The sequence below is a fragment of the Halichoerus grypus genome, chromosome 11, assembly GCF_964656455.1.
Source record: "Halichoerus grypus chromosome 11, mHalGry1.hap1.1, whole genome shotgun sequence".
NCBI lineage: Eukaryota > Metazoa > Chordata > Mammalia > Carnivora > Phocidae > Halichoerus > Halichoerus grypus.
Window position 1 is genome coordinate 62,040,571 of NC_135722.1, and position 19,388 is coordinate 62,059,958.

The window sequence follows — 19,388 nt, forward strand, 5'->3', positions numbered from 1 at the left end:
ATTTCCTTAGGTTTGTTTCTGGCCCTTACAAGTAAAAAAATACATCTTCATATTTATCATGTTAGCACCTAATACCAAGTCTTGGGTATAATGGGCAAGAATGGATAATGCATGGGCTTTCCAACACTTTCTAGCTATGTGATTCAAGCCTTATTTTCTCCTCTCTTCCCATAGTGCTATCATGAGAGGTAAACAAGATAATGTGGTAGCAAACAAATGGGGAATTTAGTTATTATTGGTTAAATAAATAAATAAAATGTACATTCTGCTTGTATCCTCCCCGCCCTATCCAAATCCCTGACCATTTTTTCCCCAATCTCAAATAATATCTCCTTTATCACTCTAAAAAAAAAAACAAAAAAAAAAACAAAAAACAAACCAAACCACACAGGGTGGCTGTCTTAAACATCTTAGCAGTAAATTATATGTTCTTTCTGTGTCTGAATGTTATTCTCAGCTGTAGCCAGAAGTTCTTAAAAAATAAGATGGGTCTCATACAACAGTGATGTCAAAATATTTAACAACTAACTGTGCCAGGCATTAACTCCTTAGTGAATCTTCAGTTTATCGATGAGCTCCTTAGTTGGTCCATCAGGGAGATGTGTGAAAGCCCTGTGAAGGGGACCAGAATGGGGAAGGTCTAAAGCAGTTGGGAGGGAGGTGCTCACAGGGCCCTGAGTAGAAGCTATTTACCAACAAAAATATAAGTATTTCAGTGGTTTAAGAACCAGGAATACCGTCTGCAGCCTGAATATCAGTTCTGCTCTCTGATACCTCTTTGGCAACCCCTATACGTCAGAAACTCAAAACACTTACGGATGAGGTAAAAAATTCAGCCAAAAAACAGTTTCTCTTGCCATTTCTCTACTGGTACAATGAAATCTCAAAATAAAACAAAAGAGAGTTTATCTGGTTTGTGCTATGGGGAAGTAAAGTTGTGTCATGGGATAATGACATCTTTTAATACCTGGGTGACATATGTGTTTTTAAATCAACATTATCCATCATCCTTCCACTACTTTTAGTTGCTTCTTTCTCTGTATTGAAAAGCTGTCTCATCTGAAGAGGAAGAAACCAGTGCCCTGTGAGCATTTCCTGCGTGGCTACTGTAGTTTTCTCTAACTCATGTATGTTTTCTGAGTATGTGTTAGGTTCCTCACTGACACAGCTGGGTTGGGACCGCTTGCCCATGACTACCTGCAAGTTTTCTGAACAGATTTACTATACCAGAAGCAAATGGCCAGAGGAAATATACTTTGATTCTGTGTCTTGTCATTACTGAGTGTTCTTTGGAAAGAAGCTAGACCAATGAATATTTAGGTGCAAGCTCGTTAGGTAGGCAGGTTGAGGGTATTGAGACAAGCTTCATGAGGTAAAAAAAAAAAAAAGTTTTATGATTACATCTGGATGCCAGAAAAATCCTCAACAGTATGAGTACACTTCCTATAGAAAGTAATTAAGTCCTGTCACTTCCTCTTCTATGTTGCAAACATGGAAAACAATCCAAACACAACTAACTGACTTTGGATCCAGGAGTTTTAGTGGAAACTGTTACCAAGCCCATCCACTACAATCTTATTCAGGAAACATTTTACTTCCTCAAGTAAATGGTGAGTATTGCCCAAGGCTGAAGAACTGAAGGATTGATAAATTATATAAACTGTGAATCACACAGTTACCGAAGTCTCATTTTACCATAAAGCATGGACATTTGACTAACAAATATTTTCTTCTAGTCTATCTCATTCTCAATGTGAAGTATATACAACTGGCAAACACATCTTTATCAAAAGCACCCGTTTTTTAGCACCACAAATTTCATGATATCAAAATCCAAATAAATTTGAGGCACTGGGTGAGTCATTAGCCTTGAACAGGTTTCATCAGAAGCAAAAAGGGAGGAAAAAAGATGACAGTGGTATAGTCTAGCTCTAAAGTACTGTAATTTTGAGCTATGGGACATAAATTTTAAGGCTCACACTGAATTGACCAAATCTGTAGTCACACTGTAAAAAATAAGAACACTTGACTGTAGTTTAGCTTAAAACCCAACTGCCATCATCCAACAGCAGGTTTTGGTGAAACTGATACGTTAGGTTTTCTGTTAATTATACCACTAGGCAGATGGCTTCTGGCTGGTAATTTTTGCAACAGTGCCAATATAAAAACAAGCAGAGAGTTGAACAATTACCTGGTTAGTTGTTACTGCAGAGAGCTTTGTTCTCTACCTTGAAGGCTTTCCCTGTTTCTTATCCCTACTCAACATGGAAGCCAATCTAAGGAGATGCACCATCGTATGCGTGGCCTTCTTTCCATTATGCTACATATTAATTCTAGTGAACGTTTGTACATGATGTGTTGTACATATCACAAGTTGAAGATGACTGTTGGATGCTGGGCCAGTGTCCATCACCATCACCATCCCCTCCTAATAGCAACAGGTGCCAGATTTTGTTTAGGAACTCATAAGGTCATGGGGAGGTAGTCTTTCAGAATGCAGCCAGCGACTTGGTTGTATGTTCATGGGTAAGCCAGTCCATTCAAATTGAATTTTATGGACCACTCTCAGGATCTCTTTCTGGCTAGACAGGACTAAGAAAACAAGTTTCCCAGGAGCCATTGATAACTGTCCTGGGATTACGAGGGCAGCCAACACCAAAAGAGGCAGCATGACAAAACCAAAAGAAATGGATTTCTTGACAACCTTGTGAGCCACAGGATCAGACTTCTTAAAGTTGGCTTTACTGCTGTATTTTGAAGTTACAATTACCAATCCATTCCCTTTATTGAGCAAGTCAGTTTGAGTCATGGTTTCTGTTACCTGTACTAGGGAGCAACCTTACCTGCTCCTGTGTTGGCAGTGAGAATCGCACTGTGTTCAAATTGTGGGCTCATGTGTTCATTTTCCTTGGATTATAAACTCCTTGAGTTCAAAGATTCTAATTTTTCATCTTTGTAATCTTAGCACCTAGCAGAACATCTGGCACTAGTCTATGCTTAATAAATGATTAATACAAGACAAAAAAAAAAAAGTAATAAAGTAAGCTAATCTGGATTATTCAGACCAGAAAACATTTCTTTCCCAAATACTTTGAATATTTTTTTTATATTTGACTTGACTTTCCCATAGAGTTAGATATCTTCCACAATCTATCCATAACGTTTTCCCACTTTAATTCAATTCCCTAAAAATATTTTTTCTCCCTTTTCCTCCTAATCGTATAAATAATGCATGCTCATTCAAAAGATAAATAAAGCATAAAAAAGTAAAAATCAATGGGATTATCACCATCTGACATGGACACTACCAGGAGTTGTCAATGTAGAGGCTAAATGACAAATTTTGTTTTGTCCTGTTTTTGTTTGTCTCCCTGGACCATTCCTACTACCATCTCTGCTAGGCAAAATAAATGTGGCATAAACCTTGGTCGTCACAGAGTTGTCAGTTTAACTGCTGTATTTTCTTTTCTTTCTTGCCTCTTTTTTTTTTTTTTTTTTAAAGATTTTACTTATTTATTTGAGAGAGAGAAAAGGAAAGAGAGAGCAAGGGGAAGGGCAGAGGGAGAGGGACAAGCAACCTCTACACTGAGTGCAGGGGCCATCATGGGGCTTGATCTCAAGACCCTGAGATTATGACCTGAGCTGAAATCAAGAGCTGGATGCTCAACTGACTGAGTCACCCAGGCGCCCCTAACTGCTGTATTTTCAGATTGAGTAAACATTTACTGTAGTCACACTATATGCAAAGTATTTGCTGTGCCAGATGTTTCCACATGGATGAGGGAATAGCTGTTTATTGGGATATGAGTTATCTCATTTACATCTTCCCAACAGCCTCAAAACAGGAATTACTATACTAGCTTTATAGCTAAGGAAAGCAAGGTTGTAAGATTTGGTTGTAAGGAATACTTCCCAAGATGTATTCTGCCTTTCCATCTAAGAAACTACTTTAGGAAGAGTAACAAAAACAAAAACAAAAAAAATCACTCTTCATTGCATAATAGCTTCCACTGCATTAAAAATAAAAACAACAACAACAACAACAACCCTAAATCCTCAAGATTCTTAATAATTACAGAGATTTTGCTGCCTGGAACTCCTGGCTGTTAGTTCTTCTTAGGTGGGTCTTTGTATCCAATACAACAGAAGACGAAAAGGAGCCATTGGGAGCATGAGGTCTGGACAGAAGGGGCCACCTAAAGCCATTCCATGCCACTGCTGCTTTTCAGAACAGCCTGTAAGGCTGGGGGCCACGTGGACACACCAGGCAGCCTTCCATTAGTCCATAGCACAAAGGGTTACAACCACAGTTTAAAACTAGAGATAAGAAAAGGGCACCGGAAATTAACAACAGTCTCTCTGAGCAACTATATTTTCAAATGGCATAAAAGATAAATGGCAGAGAGTTTTAATCCAGCTGACCCTACAGTCACCTTCCAAAGTCAGTCTATGCCTCTGAACTGGAAGAAAGGCCAATGTCTAGCCTCGATGGATCATGTTGCTGTCAGTTCCAAAATGGAACTTAAAAAGCTTTTAGTCTGAGATCTTCATAGCTTTGGCCACTTCCCTGTTCAAGTAATTTCTGTTGGCTTAATGGGAAAAAAGGTCAAAAAAGCAAAAACAAACAAAAGCCCCACAAAACCAACCCACTGGAATTTTAGCTTCACTATTTTGAAATATAAGCAAATATTCTTCAGCACAGGGTAGGACTGTCCCTAATACTTTTGGGGTCTAGAGCAAGAACACAAGTACAGGCCCCCACACCTGGGCCAGCCCCTCTTCTTTGCCACTGTTTCTTCTTGCACCACAAAACGATTTTCATGTCGATATGTGAACATCCCAACTCATGAGTCCAAGCTCTGATCAACAAATTCCCATCCCCTAGCCACCTCCCCCACTCCCAAGGCAAACAGCAGCCTATTGGTTTTCGTTCACACCCAGGGGTGGGCACAGCATCTAATTCCTGGAAGTGGGCTCAGGGTTGTTTGGGGAAGAAATTCTGGGGCTCTATTTATCCAGAATACGGTCTAGAGACCAAGATCCAAATAAGCCCACATCTTGGCAAGCAGACTCCTCTAAAACCAGAGGTGCAGAGGAAGGCTGCCCAGGTCAAAGGACAGTAGTGATTCAGGGTGACTTTTAGACAGTATCTTGAATTTGGTAGATTTATGACCTTTTAAAATTTTATATCTTTTTATACTAAGTTTTATATTTTGGTGAGAATTACAAAGAGAGCTCAGGAAAATGTGATCTTGATTGGCATAGACCAAAAATGAGAACAAAAGAAAAGGAAATCTTCAACATTATTTTTTTTACACCCTCTAAATTGATAGAGGTTAAATATGTAGGGAGAAGAATCAAAGCAGATATAGAGCTGGGTAAATCCTATTGGATAATTCCAGTGTATTGTGGTTGCAGTGTAGATTCCAGTCAGACAGGTGTGAGTTCAAATTCTGGTGCTGCCATGCCCCAATTTAAATTAGTAGTATTTAAACGAGATTTTCTCTAGTCTCATTTCCTCATTTGGTCATGGGAAGTGAAAGAGAACCTACTTGGTAGGATAGCGATGAGGACTAAGTGAGAAAATAAAGGTAAGACATTGAATACTCTGCATGGGACTTAATCAGTGATATTTATTATAATAATCAGGTACTTTAATGCAGTGTCGGGGCCAGAGTTATGACCTAATCATTGCTGAGCAAAAAACTTAGAAGGCTATCATATTATTTGGCATCAGTTTGCTTCCATGCTCCCCAATTGAAACCAAGTTTGTTCTTTGAATAATGTAAGGACTTTGGATGCCATTCTGAGAATTAGTTAAAAGTACACTGAAAGGTAATAACACCATCTTTACTAGGTTTCCAAAACAAAAACAAAAACAGATTATCTAGCTATAAGAACTATATCTAACAAGAAAAATTTTTTATAACCTTCCTATTTACTGTGTACAGTTCTTTCAAAACCGACATCAGACTTTGTTAACATATTTTGTGAAATTTGACTCATAACAAGAACGACTACCTTTTACTGGGTCCCCTTTGTGCCACACAGTGTACCACGTGCTTTACATACAACATCTCTCTGGAGTAATCTTCCTAAGTCTTCCCTCCCCCATTTGACAGATAAGGAGAGTGAGGCACGGACCACGGCCACACAAAGCCCCTGCCCTTTTCACTCCCACACAGCCGAAGCCAGGCTCCGAACAGCTCCTTTAAACCTCTCCCCCTTTCACCCTTCCCAATCTCTCTCAAATAAAATGATATATGTCACATAGGCAAAATGTTAATGCCTCTTTGGCTTTTAATCCTTTGTTGAGAGATGTGTTTTTGTGTGTATGTGCTCTCTCAGAAGGTTCCTGTCACAGTTCATGTTTGTCTTGCTGCAAATTTAATTAAGAATAACTCATGCTAAATTTTCTTTTGTTGCTATAAATAGATCTTATTCTTGGTGGGTGGAGAAGATGAAAAAACCACCACCAAATAAGAAGAAACTCAGTTTACTGAGATCGGTACGTTGGTTTATTTCTCGATAAAACCATGTTGGATCAAAACCCAGATACGGCCACAAAATAAACCATGGGCTCTGGCGTGCGATTTAAAAAAATGTGGCACGGTAAAATCCAGTGTACAATACATCGCAAAAGTACTTTACAACTATGTTGTTCTTGGCATTAAAATATATTAACATTTTCAGGAACCTTCAGCTGTGTGTCCCAAGCTCCACAAAGCCTCACAGGCTGGTCAGACTATCAGATGCAGATGTTTGTTTATACCTGCAATGATTTGCTGAATTTGCTACCTTAATCATTAGTGCTGGAGCCCAGAGGCTCTAAGCTGAACATAAGACGAAAAGATATATTACAGACCCCATGTGGGGCAGCCGTTTGTAGATTAGAAACCAAGTCTCAGGTTACACACCCCTAAGTGCCAACCACAATACATCACTCCTCTAGTCTTTTAAACAGAACTTCTTCAGAGAAATGGAAAATATGGAAAAGCTATTTATGGACAAAAGAAATATGCCTGAAAAATGTGTTTCTGCAAAAAGATATATTCCACATTCCAAATCTGCCAAGTTTTGGCGCAATCGGAAAGTATACTAGGAAAAGCGAAATAACTTTATTGGAAGTATAGTGGTACTGATGACCAAAATTTTTATCAGGAAAATCAAAGAGCAAGCTAAGCCCCTGGTGAAAAATAAATGCATCCGTTCTTTTCAAAGAGATGCTAAAACAAGTCATTTCCTTGAGGATAAAGAGGATGTTCTTGTCAGATCTACAGATTCTACGTGTAAAGAGAAAGTGCAATTATGCGTAAGGTAAACACTTCAGACAGACAAACATTGGGTTCAGAAGACAGTAGCTCCTTGCTGGTGAAATAAAGCAAATGTCAACAAGCCAGATGCACTTAAACATTCAGAAAAATGTCTTGCTATTCCTCTCCATATATAATATGCCATATGACACCACAGTTAAATCTGCTACTGCAAAAAAAAAAAAAAAAAAAAGTACGTCAAGCTGTTGGTTTCCATGAGATTTGGACAGAGGCAAAAGAACACAGCAGAAAGGAGTCCGGGAAGGTACAGCTTTTGCTTCTTTCCTTCGGAGGAGGAGGAAATGACTTCCTATGGCTTGCTGACCAGGAGTTAGCGCTCACCCTGCCTCTCGCCAGGACCCAGAACGAGGACCTGGAGCAAACCCAGCTGAGGATCAAAACGCAGCTTCAGGTAATTCTTAATGGCAATAGGAAACTAGAGAAAACAATTACAAGTTACGCAAATTCAACAGCCATGCCGTGTGCATTTGTTTGTCCTACGGGTGTGTTGTACAGCTCTTTCCATACGAACCAGGCTTTTCTTTCACTCCCTTTCCACATCATCAACAGGCATGCCAAATGCAAATCTCCTCCGGATTCTGATCCCATCCCTGCAAAATGCAGGGACTACCACCATACCGAGTTTCACAATCATCTCCACAATGACAATTATTCACAGCCCCTCAGTTCTGTTCACACAAAAGATTGCAATTTGAATCTTGCCTTGCACAGGTTCAGCTCTGTTGGAGCTGGTTACCAGGCAAACGGGCTGTTTTAAGATTTACCGATTGCTGGGGAGAGTAAGCTGGGGGTGGGGATGGACAAACCACCCTGTACATACCTCCTTTTGGCAGCTAAGAAAAACAATTTCGTGACAAAGAGACTTGTTCTTTTCAAAGCTCCTCCAACAAATGAAACTGACAGAATGAAACCTGAGAAACTTTAGCAACCAAAGAAAGCAGCCTTCCAAGGATCAAGGTGAATAATTAATTTGTCGGGTTTTGTTTCATCTTTTAAGCTATTTTGCTCATTAAAGGGAACTGTGGAATTTGTCAGGAGCCCAAACACTGACACACACTTCTGACAGCAAGTGCATATTCCAAACTACACATTCATTTGCCAAGCTTATTCAACAACAATGATTAGCTGCAAAGCCAGGGAACTTACCGAGCGCAAAATTATTGGAACAAAGCAGGGAGGAGGCAGGAGGCACCACAGGCAGCTTCTCCGTCTCCTTGGTGCCAGGTTCTCCTGTCTGCCGTCCGGTTCACACTTGCCTTTATAACTAAGACTCTGACGGAACTCACTAGCGAAACCTGATGAATTATAAAACAGCCCCTCCTAGACTCTTATATTTTACAGCACAGGGGGTGACCATGCATCATTCTCGTTCCTTGGGTACATATATTTCCTTGTAACTCATCCTGATAAACATATCAGCTTTGGGAGCAGCGATAGCAATTGGTGCTTGGGATGTACCAGCATTAACCAATAAGATGCTTTCCCACCATCAGTACTGCACCCCCATCCTCCACTTGTGTTCCCCCACACCTTGTTAAGGTGGATCCACCCAACCCAGTGGGGGGTAGGCAAAGATGGTAAAATGCAAAAAGCCCCTGCATCTCAAACATATGCCTAGCGGGCCATAGTATTCAGGGTTAATTCTCATCAGAGTTCTGCAAAGATCAGCCCTCATGTTTGCAGAGCATGTCACAGTGTACCAGACACTTTCGCTCTCTCTGAGCCTCTCAGCAACCAGGAGAAGTGTAGTGCTTACAATATAAATGAGCCACCAGGGCTCAGGGAAGTTAAGTGACTCTGCTGAATGTTCACCAAAATCGAGGGGTTCAAGGAACCCTGGCGATGAAGGAGTTCAACCTCCTCGCTGTGCAGATGAGGAACCCATAGCAAGAAAGATAAAGGGACTTGCCCAGATCCCACAGTTTCCAAGTGTGATTTGAGCCTGAACCCCGACCCAGGTCTTCTGATGTCAAGAACAGTGTTGTTCTAGCCTACTATGCTAATTCTAAAGCCTGGAAGCCCTGGATATGAGAAGACATGCAGAAATCAGTTACAGCATCATTGACTGACCCCCAAATCGTTATCAGGCTGCGGGGGGTGGGGGGAGCAGCCCAGTGCCTGTGCTGTTTGCTTTCTCTCTGACAATGCCAGTACTACCCCCGTGTTCACTGAATATCAGCGCTAGAAAACGTGTCGTTGATAATAAGAAGAGCTACTGCTGAGTCCTTCTTATGGTGTTAGGCAGTGTTCTAGGTGCTCAGACTCATTTAATCTTCAAAACATCCCGATGAGGTAGGTATGAGCTATCGTGAACAACATATGGCAGATGAGAAAACTGAGATTCAGAGAGGTTAACAAATCCAAGCGGGATCACAGCTGCTCAGTGACAGGGCTGGAACTGACTCCAGGCAACCTGGTTGCAGAGCCCACACTCTTAAACCTACCATCCCTTCCCAAGCAGTGTTTCCTACTTCACTGTCAGAGGCAGATGAGCAATGGGAGCAGATTTATTTACTAAGGCCGTTAGTAGAAATTAGAAAAAGATCATAGGTTTTGGAACCAGACTTCTGTTTAAACCCTGGTTTTGCCACTAATTCACGGTAAAATGCGTTGCTTTATCCATAAAATGGGTTTGCTAATTCTTAACTTGCAAGATGAAGTTAACCGTATCATGAGAGTACAGCGCCTGACTTATAGTGCATAATCCTAACCTGCTGACTGTTCTTAGCATACTTCTTTTTGGAAAATGGATTTCTGCCTCACTTTCCCTTTAAATGGTCTCTTAAAATGTCAGTTGGTGTTTGCCAAGCAGTCTTCCCATCTGCCTGCCTGTGAAGAAGGGGCGACAGCCTCAGAGACGTCCGTCATGTAGATGGCAGAATGTCACCAGGAATGCACGGGCTCTCTGCCAGAGAATGGCAGGCCCAGGGCGCTGCTCTCGGTTGCCTGTTCAGCTCAGTAGCTTCTCTCTACTCCACTTCCACCATTAGTCAAATGGACTCACCAGCCCAGGAAAGCATATTTTCAGTCACTTACTGTTCACAGTGAGACCAACTAGGCTTACTTCACCTGTTTCAAACAAGCACCTGTCACAAAATTCATCATGACGGTGAATGTCTGCACACAACTATACCTCTACTGCCCTTAAGTCAAGGTGTGCCAGGCAAGGAGACAGGTATCTCTTTCTCGAAGGTTCCACTGCAAACTCCTGTTCTAAGTCAATATACCCTAGCATTTGGCCACCTGTGAGCTCTCGATCTAATGAAGTCGTCCATCCATTTAAGAAACTGCTATCTTCAATGTATGCAATCAACATTCCTTGAGTGGTAGCCCTCTATGGGACAAGGTGATGCTACAATGTTCCAGACTATGCAGACTTAAACAGGAGAGATTTTCTTAGCTCTGTGTTTCTAGAGAATGACTCAAGAGCCAAGTTAATTTGTTCACATATAGACTATCCCCTCCTTTTTTATTTTTCCCTATATGCATCTTACTAGGGGGTCTGGAATATGCATGGGTGAGGTGCCCGCCTCTTTCATGACCATACTTAATACTAGGCACTGTAGGAGCATAGGTATGCGACATATTGGGGGTTGGGAGAGAGGGACTTGAGTTTCTCAATGGTTAGAAAGGCGTGTAGCAAAGAGTAAATAAGTGATAACTATGCTTACAAGATAAATGGTTATTTCCTACATATTGATATGTGGGTTATCCACCCTATGGCCTGATGAGGCATGGTCTATTCTAAGACTTTCCATGATTTCCAGATCCTTCATCTGCCATGATCCCTCCAAATTCCTGCCAGAGCCATTTCTTTGTCTATATCCCTGCATTGCCTGGCTATTCTGCCATGACACACCCCATGGAAAACTAATATAGATGAGTGTTTATAGTTTTTACATTATAACATACTGCTCTGTTCCCATGTCAAGGATAATTATAACATATATTCTTTTTTTTTTAAAGATTTTATTTATTTATTTGGGAGAGAGAGTATGAGCAGGGGGAGGGGCAGAGGGAGAAGCAGACTCCCCGCTGAGCGGGGAGTTGGGTGCAGGGCTCAGAGCTCCGTACCAGGACCCTGGGATCGTGACTGAGCCACCCAGGCACCCTCATACAATAACATGTATTCTGTCATAATTATCCCCTCATGCTACCAATTGCTCCCAGACATAACAAACTGTGTGGAGCCTTGAACCTACACCAGTACTTTGCTGACATTAGTGAAAGTTGTAATATTTATTGAGCATTTATTATGGGCTAGCAAGGTGTTAAACTTTATTGCTTATCTCATTTAACCCTCACAGCATTTTCAAATGGGTTACACTATTATCTCTACTTCGTAGATGAGGACACTGTGGCTTGAGAGGTTAGGTGACTTGATAAATGGCATGGTCAGAATAATGACCAAAGTCTAAGATTGCAGATCCTGCTCTCGAACTGTTACATCTACTGCTTCTAAGAAATTGAGGTAGCAGAGAACACAAAATATAAGTGTCTGTTCTCATTGTTTTTACTTCCTCCTATCCTATTCTCTCCTTAACTGACTTAATTTACCCTCAAAATCCCACCAGAGTTGCTTTCATTAGGTAAGTAATGACCGGCACACTAACAAAACTAATGGCCAGGTAGTACTTGATCTCTTCCCAGCCTTTTGGCAGAATTCGTTACAACTTCCCTGAATCAACCCCCTTCCTTATTTGGTTCCTGAGACCCACTTGGTTTCCCTCTGACCTCCCCAACTCATCCTTCTAAGTCTCTCCTGCTGGGTCCTTCTCCTGATCTCCCAAATTTATAGTGCCCCAGGGCTCATCATTAGACCCCTCTAGTTGCACTCACTTGCTAGGCCACCATATCCAGTCAAGGCTTAAATGCCACCTATAGACTACCTACCACTAGTCCCAAACTGTGCCCTGAACTCCAGATTATTACACCCAGTTGCGTACCACATCTAAGAATCTCCACTCGGCCGTCTGATAGACTTTTCATATTTAAAATGTCCAAAACCAAACTGTGGTTTCTTCTCCCAAATCTGGTGTACCCCAATATGTTTCGATAAACGGCATCATCATTCACCTAGTTGCTCTGGCCAAAAACCTGGCAGTCGTTCTCGACTCTTCTTTTTATCTTCTATCCCACATCTTATTCTTCAGCAAATGCTGTTAATTCTGTCTTCCAAATATATCCCAAATCTTTCCTCCATCTCTGCCCTTATCCCCAGTCTATACCACCACCAACTCTCACATGGATCTCTGCAATCACCTCCTACTGGTTTCTTTACTTGCCTCTTGCCTTGTTACAAATTACTGTCCACACAGCAGCCAGTGTGATTCTTTTAAAACAAAAATGTGGAACATAAGGAATAGCATGGAGGACATTAGGAGAAGGAAGGAAAAAATGAAGGGGGGGAAATCAGAGGGGGAGATGAACCATGAGAGACTATGGACTCTGAGAAACAAACTGAGGGTTCTAGAGGGGAGGGGGGTGGGGGGATGGGTTAGCCTGGTGATGGGTATTAAAGAGGGCACGTATTGCATAGAGCACTGGGTGTCGTACACAAACGATGAATCATGGAGCACTGCATCAGGAACTAATGAAGTACTGTATGGTGATTAACATAACATATTAAAAAAATAATACATAAAATAAAATAATAGTTATAATTACTGCCAATAAAACAAAACAAAACAAACAAAAAAATCAGACCCCTACACTCCCCTCTCACTTCCCTTCAGTGGTTCCCCTTTCACTTAGAATTGGCTCCTTCACTGCAGTCAGGAAAGATTCTGTGCACATGTCTCCTCATAGAAGAAGTCTGACATCCTATATAGAATGGCATCTTCCATTCCGCTGTTATTTGCTACTACTCCCTTATTGGACTTTATTTTTATTTAGAGTACTTACCTCTACTTCAGTGTATGCTATATGTTTACTTGTTTATTTCATTAACATTTATTCCCCTCCCCCACCATCACTAGAATTTAAGCTCCATGAGGTCAAAGGCCTTGTCTATTTTGTTCAAGGCTGAATCTCTATCACTAGAACAGGGCCTGCCACGTAATAGGTATTTAAAATATTTATTAAATGGATGTGTTCAAAGTCCTAGCTTCACTATTTCTTAGTTATATATCCTTTTGTAAATCGCTTCCTGTCCCTAAATCATAAATTCCTCAATTATAAACTTTCTTAGAAAAAACAAACCCTTATGTTGCTCTGGGACTTTACAAAGTATTCAGCCTGTGTTGTGAATGGCTTTGATATAATCCCATGAGATTGGTCAGTGCTATGAGTTAACCTGTATCCCTCCAGAACTCGTATAATGGAGTCCTGACCCCCCAATACCTCAGAGTGTGACATTATTTGGAAGAAGATTGTGTCAGATGTAATTAGTTAAGAAGTCATTCTACGCGGGTCTCTAATCCAATAAGACTAGTGTCCTTACAAAAGGGGGAAATTTGGACACAGGTGTGCGCACAGTCAGAACACTATGTGAAGACTGGAGTCATGTTGCTAAAGCCCAGGAACTCCCAGAAGCTAGGAGAGAGGTCTGAGACAGATCCTTTTCTAGCACCTTGAGTGGGAGCATGGCCCTGCTGGCTCTTGATTTCAGACTTCTGGGATCCAGAACCATAAGACAATACATTTCTGATGGGGTAAGCCACCTAGACTGTAATACTTTGCTACAGCAGCCCTAGGAAATTAATGCAGTCTGTCAGATATAATCCTCATCTGACATGAGAGGAAATCCCAGCTCAGGAAAGTGGAGTAACCTGCTCTAGGTATCACAGCTAGGAATTTGTAGGGCTTGAACTTAAATCGGGATGTGCGTGGCTTCAAACCTAGGCATAGCTGGGGCAGTGGTCCCTGGAGCCTGGTCCTGACCCTTCTCTCCAGGGCAGAATGAGAAGAGTAAGCAGGGTGTGGTGATTTTCATCAAGCTTAAAATTACCTTCCTTTATTATAAGATTATGTCCTTCCTCCTATTTGGTTTTTCTTCCCATTGTTTTTGCTATTAAGTTGTCTTTATATTTCTGAAATGATGGTAAGAATAGATCTTAGTTTTTAATCCTGTTCGTTTTTTTTCCATGTTCTTCATTTTATTGGCAAGATAAGCTGGCAATTCTGTTGGCCTATAAAAGTTTGTTCTGAAGTTTCTGGTCTATGAATTATAAAAGTCTGGGGACAACTGTTCCAATGCTGTCCCCTTTCAACGAGTAAGAAAGCCCTTCACATGTAGCAATATTTGGTGGTGGGAAGAAAGCTTTTCTCTCAAGCAACTGAAAAGGCCCCTCCCTGCTCTGATAAAAAGTCTGTGCTAATGGTCACACTCTCTCACTTTATTACCGATAAATTAATTTGGTATAATCCCATGTGACAAATTTGTATAACTGAATTTAACAATATTCATTTGTAACTGAAATTAACATAATTCCGACTTTTTCTTAGTCTTCTCGCCCTTCTTCTTCCTGCTTTCTAAGTGAGCATTTTCAATTTCAGTAAAATTCTTGACTTGCTTTTGATTTGACCCATTTTCTTTGGGTTCAGGACCTATGGGTTTGTGCAAATATCTGAGGATTAAATGAGATCACCTCTGTTGAGTATCTATAACATTGCAAAAGCTCTCAGTAATGCTAGTTCCCTTTAAAGGAAGAGGTAAGGAGGGAAATAGCTTTATGACCAAAGGAGATTTAAAGCAACTGGATGACTCTGTAGGAAAGCCAACCTGGAGAGTGTTAATGAACTTTATCCTTTTGCTGAGCATGCTGTGATCCAATAGACAGCTTATAAAAATTGTGGTAGTCTATTTTTATGAATTCATGCTCATGAATATGTGTGGGCTTATATATGTGCACCCACATGAACATATATATGCTTATACATATATATAAATTGATATATATTGACAAATCAGATATATCTTAATATAAATTTGATTGATTCAAGTCTGTGCATCCTCCTTAGTTTCTGAGAAACCCAGAAGGAAAAAGCCTTCATACACATGAAGGATTGCTTTGTTTTTCCATTATCTGGTCCCCTATAATCTAATTTATATCCACTAATTTGTCCTAGCCTAGGAAACTTTGGTAAAGACAAACTTCAACCCATTTCTTTGCCAAAGTCATGTCAGACTCCAAATCAATGAAGAAGGAATTCCTTTATTCCATGAGTATTTATGGAGGGCCTACTATGTTGCAGGCACTGTATGATTCTGTTGGATGGCAGAAGAATAATACAATCAAGGCCAGATTTTCTGTTCCCTGGACTCCCATTCTAGGGAGTAATGAGCAGATAATAGCTAACTACACAGTGTATAGCTTATTTTATAAGGTCTTTCATTAAAGTTCTATAGATGCCTAGAGGAAAGGCTTCCAATTTAGTTTTGTTGGGGGGGAGTAAAGTCAGGAAGGCTTCCTGGAAGAGGTGATGTCTAAGCTGACTCTTGATGGATAACTAGCGGATATCCAATTAAGGAGATTCCACTCAGAGTAAGAAGCATGTGATACACAAAGGTCCTGGGTGGGCATGGGGGCAAGAAGTTGATCATGGATCTCTGGGGGAGTGGAATTTTATCCAGTTACCACTCAATAACCTAAGAACATGTAATGGGAAAGCAACTAACTTCGGAGTTCAGGAATGCCAAAGAATGATGGTTCCTTTTTCATGACCTTCTTCAATGCAATGAAGGCTGAAGTGGAAAATGTCATGCTTTATAGTTAGACAGTCCCGATTCATTCAAGCTGACCTTTGCAAGTTGCTTAACTTCTTCAAATTGATTCTTGGTTCATCATCTATAAAATGGGGATAGTAGAACCTATTTCATATAGCTGTTTATTATGAAATTAAAAATGTAAAATGTCTTGCTACCTACTTGCCACAAAATAGACACCAGAGTAAATCTTAATTCATATCTTAAAAACACTTGTGTCATTGTGAATAAGAACCTACATCACTCATACCAACTCTTGTTTCCCATCGGGATACTTTTTACTTCCTCCTAGACCAAATGTCTTTAAAGTTTGGTTGCTGGGCGCCTGGGTGGCTCAGATGGTTAAGCGTCTGCCTTCGGCTCAGGTCATGATCCCAGGGTCCTGGGATCGAGTCCCGCATCAGGCTTTCTGCTCCTTGGGAGCCTGCTTCTCCCTCTGCCTCTCTCTCTCTGTCTCTCATGAATAAATAAATAAAATCTTAAGAAAAAAATAAATAAATAAAGTTTGGTTGCTGACATCCTCATTTAAAATTTTTCGAGCACATGCCCTCATTAGCTAAATACTTATATATTTATAAACTGTAGGATGTACAGCCATTGTGCTATGGCACAGTATGTACATTATAAAACCTATATGAGAATAGAAATTTAAAGGCTGAGATGAAAAATCTACATAAAGGGAAGGGCTGTCATCTTGCATACTCTTGGGATGTATACACTCGTTTTGGAGAATACTAAGAGTTCCTAGAGAGAAAAGATCTCATCTCATTTTTCATGGAGTACCTCGCAGCACAGACCAAGTACTAAAGACACATCTAGAAGTTGAAGAGGCAACACTGGGGCATTAGGAAGAAAAGAAAAGACCAAAAACCAAAAAACCGAAAACAGTATGGCCTACTAATACCACTACCTGTCCAAACCAGTTTTTGTATTTTTAATTTTAATATCTATTTTAATAATAGTAAAAGTTTAATATACTAGAAATATTAAGCAACCAAATGTAACTGCCTCCCTTTCCAAATGTCCATGACAAACAGAGAGTAAACAGATTCCTTTTTTTAAGGGGCTAATAGTAATAATGACTATTTGCTGGCCACTTACAAGGGGCAGATACTATGCTAATCACTTTAGATGTATTTTCTTATTTTGCCCTTACAATGATCAGGGCACCACATTGCATCTCTCTAGAGGGTAATAAACATATTTTAGTGTATGTTGGGAGTCTGCAAACCATTGTCTGCAGACCAAATCTGGCCCACTGTCTGGTTTTGTACACTCCGTAAGCCAAGAATGGTTTTCACATTTTAATTGGCTGAAAAAAAAAAAAATCAAAGAAAGAATAATGCTTTGAGGCACATGAAAATTATACAGTATTCAAATTTCAGTGCCCATAAATAAAGTTTTATTGGAACATAGCCATGCCCATTTGTTTATGTACTATCTATGGCTGCTTTTATATGACAATAGCAGAGTTGATTAGTCGCAGTAGAGACCATATGGCCCATAAAACCTAAAATATTTAGTATCTGGCCCTTTACATGTTTACAATATACACCCCTAGTGTATATGAATGGAGCCACCTGGAATTATGCAGGTTGCAGCTTGCATGGTTGTCCAGATAACAATCCTATATGGAAACGGAGGCTCAAAGAGAGTTAAGTCACTGGCAGAACCAGAGGCTTCTAGGGCATATTTTTAAGGCTGAAATACGTCCATAATCCTACCTAGAGTTCAGGTCTTTTCTCTCTGATCTCTTCTGGCTATATGACTGGGCCAGCCACCACCAACATAACTTCCCCCACTGTCTTCTCCATGCTCTCATGCCTAGATTTTCCTATTGTGATGGCTAAGGACAGGGTAGAGTGGGGAACAGGTCAATGGAACAAAAGCACAATTCACTCCTTTATAACTACCTCCTTGAGTCTCTCAAATATACACTTGGTCCCCGAGTATGAGGCTTTGCCGTCTCTGGCTGAGCTGAAAGTGATGAAAAGGGCATGTGATGGAAAGCTGGAAACCTCATTACTGGCTCTTTGCCTACAGAAACTCAGCCAGCTTATCTTCTTTCCCAAGGAACTTCCAACTTTCACCAGCTCAGCTGGTTCTTTCCTGGTGCCTATAACAAGTGGCTCTGCCCAGCTGAGATCAGAAGTTGACAGATGAGACTCTGCACATTGTTTTTCTATCCTGGAGAATATGTCCCATTTTTCTCACCCTCATTGCGCCAGATCCTCCTAGGGTCTCAGCCACTCCTGGGTTGTAATCTGGATGCTATAAAATTCCAGTCACAAAAACTTCTCCCTGGACAGTATCCTGGAGGCCCAGATACATTAACATAATTTCTGTGGCCGCCCAGTTATAGCCAGAATCTCACTTCTAAGCAGGAACAACGCACACTGGCAAGGCATCAACCGCGTAAAGTTGTGGGAACAGCTTTCGCACCAGTTAATCTCACTGAATCCTCCCAGCAGAGATACATTATTCCTGTTTTAGAGATAAGAACACTAAGACTCAAGAGGAATTAAGGACCATATACTCTGCATACACTGGTAAAGTGGTAGGTCTGGGCTTCAATCTCAAGCTCTCTCCTAAATGCCTGTCGCTTCAGTAATGGAGCCATCCATGAAGAAGGCAGCTTTTTGCCATGATGGTCATTAAAAGCAAACAAACAAACACCCTTCCATTCCACTCTTTCCCTCCAAATCATGGCATGATTATTCTTTATACTTGGGGTTCAGCCCAGGATGATGGCATTCAGTGAGGGACAGGGTTAAAACTTAGCAAATCATTTAGGCAATGAGATCCGCTCTTAATCTGTAAACTGGGAATAACAATATGCCTACCTTGTAGGGTTGTTGTGAGGATTCTATAAAAGAATGTAGGTATTCTGTTTATATGAAATGTTCAGAACAGGCAAGTCTATCTAGACAGAAAGTAAAGTGGTGGTTGCCTCAGGTTGGGGAGGGGATTGGGAGGAAGTGAGGACTGACTGCTAATGGATATGGGTTTCTTTCTAGGGTGTTGAAAATGACTGAAAATTGATTGTGGTGATGGTTGCACAACTCGGTGAATATAAAAAAAAAGATGAATTGTATACTTTAAATTGGCGAGTCATATGGTATATGAAATTTAAAAATAATGTAGATAAAGTGCTAACACAATGCCTGGCACAAAGCAAATGCTTTATAAATGTTAGTTCTTGTCATTATTGTTCGGTGGCAGAGACTGACTAGTTCACCAAAATCATTTCCTGTTCTCCTAGAGCACAAAACTAGGCCCCACCTAGAAGTTAAGTGCGGCCTTATGTCAGTTCTGGCCAAGGGAATGTGAGTTCTGGCCAATGAAAT

General features: G+C 40.6%; 1 protein-coding gene across 27 annotated transcripts in view; it reads right to left on the minus strand.

Moving 5' to 3' along the window:
• DLG2 (discs large MAGUK scaffold protein 2) overlaps positions 1–19,388 on the minus strand; it is a 2,206,895-nt gene that overhangs the window by 194,587 nt on the left and 1,992,920 nt on the right. Inside the window, exon 1 of one of the 27 annotated variants that reach the window (XM_036099717.2) lies at positions 8,481–8,720. The exons of the other annotated variants lie outside the window; for them this stretch is intronic. The gene's annotated coding sequence lies outside the window, so the exon portion shown is untranslated. Of the gene's footprint in view, positions 1–8,480; positions 8,721–19,388 lie in introns of those variants that run through there. 27 annotated transcript variants of the gene reach the window in all.